Source organism: Cyprinus carpio, chromosome A22 (assembly GCF_018340385.1).
Source record: "Cyprinus carpio isolate SPL01 chromosome A22, ASM1834038v1, whole genome shotgun sequence".
Classification (NCBI taxonomy): Eukaryota; Metazoa; Chordata; class Actinopteri; order Cypriniformes; family Cyprinidae; genus Cyprinus; species Cyprinus carpio.
Genome location: NC_056593.1, coordinates 6,702,561 through 6,704,640, shown reverse-complemented (window position 1 = coordinate 6,704,640; position 2,080 = coordinate 6,702,561).

Here is a 2,080-nt window from a genome sequence, read left to right as displayed (position 1 = left end):
ATAAAATATATTGTATATAAGTGTTACTTATTGTAACACTTTACGATAAGGAACATTAGTTAATGTTAATTAAAGAATTAACCAGTATTAACTAACACTGAGCAATATATTTGTTACAGTATTTATTAATCTTTGTTAACGTTAATTAATAAAAGTACACCTGTTCATTGTTAGTTCATGTTCGGTCAGGTCCATTAATTAATATTAACAGATAAAACTTGGGATTTTAATAATGTATTAGTAAATGTTCCAATGAACATGAACTGAGATTATTAAATGATTTACAAGTATTTTTATTGTTAATCCTTATTAACTAACGTTATTAACTAATGTTAACAAATGGAACCTTATTGTAAAGTGTTACCACGAAAAAAAAAAAAAAACATTTCGGGAATAACTAAAGCTGAAATACAATTAATAAAAAAATATATAGACATTTAAAAAAAGACAAAAAACACAACAAACTAAATTTTTTTATTAAAAATATAAAAAATAAATACTGATTCAAATTGATATTAATTAAAACTATAATAGTATCTCAATGATAATTGACACCGATAATTTATAGATTTTAAATATATAAAAATGTAGAGGAAGTATATACTTCACATTTACATAAATATATTATCTATCTATTTATCTATCTAAATAAGTATTTGTGTATATATATATTCTATAATATGAAGTCACAGGCAGTAATATGAAAGATACAGGCAGTTTATGAAACAAGTACTTTCTGTACTCCACAATTTCAATCACAACACTAGAAAAGCTGGAGCCAAGATTTTTATTCACACCAACAAAAACCGTGCAGATGAGAAGAAACGCCCCATTTATTAAAGCCAGCATATGTTGTTAGCAATAAGCAGGCTTTAATTATGCATTCATTATCTCATTAATCAGCACAGGTGAGGCTAGGAAGATATCTGAAGATGGACATGGACAAATATCTGGGAAAAGGACTATTACTTCCTGATGAAGGAAATCATTTCTTTTTGGAGCCTCAATTATGGGAACCTTTATCTAATAAAGACTGATCTTTCGCTCTAAACAAGAACAAATAATTGACCAACTAAGCTTGTAAATTAAACAGCCGGCTTGTATCAAAAGGCTTCGGCCTGTTCATTTCATCATAAGCAGATTTCCCAGGAGGCCACATCTGAAGGTCAACCCTATGGCGGTACCTCATCCTATTTGAAAATTGTGGCACAAGAAAAATCCAGTAATTTAATTTAAAACAGAAGATTTTTTTTTTTTTCTCAATTTGCTTAAGGTCACCGGCTCCACCATCATTGTAGGTCACTTTCAGTAAGAAATGTAATATGCGCAAACTATAAAAGATCTCTATTAATATTTGACCCTTCCGATGGCCCAATGTTTGATTCGGGGGTAAAAAAGCACACCCGCTGAGGGAATATCTTATTGTCATTCTGCATTATGAATTTAATTCTAGATAACTTCAGCCTACTTTATCGCCGACTAAATTGAGCATGTGGCTGCAGGCGAGTACCTTCAGATTGAAGGTACACTCAGGGGAACTTGGTTACATTAGCAAATGTCATGGAGCAACCAAGTTATTCAAAACTTTCCCTCTTTTCTCGCCCGTGCGGCGCAAACTACTTTTTGAGTACAGTTAATATTGAAGTGTTCGCTCTGGCCTCTGACAAGAGATGAAAAGTTGATAATGACACTCCAAGGACGCTTTTTTGCCACTTTCTCAAGTAAACAAACACTGAATCTGGTCAGGCTTGATTCTAAAAACTGACTAGTATATAGCATTAGAGCTATGATAAGATTAAATGAAAAGCTTTCTTAGATGTAAAGGTCTGTTCACACCAAGCAAGATAACTATATTTAAAACAATCTTAGCATCCACACCAAAAGACAATAATTTTATGTTTATTATACAAATTCTGAAGTTATGTTGTCTGCCAGCTTTAAATGCTCAACTCTTTACAGTTAGATGGATTCTGATTGGCTGTGAATGTTTTTATCATATATCACCTTTTTTTTTTTTTTTTGTCCGAAAGTGATTCAAGCGATATCATTCCTAAGTGTTGTTATTGTTATAGTTGTGGCG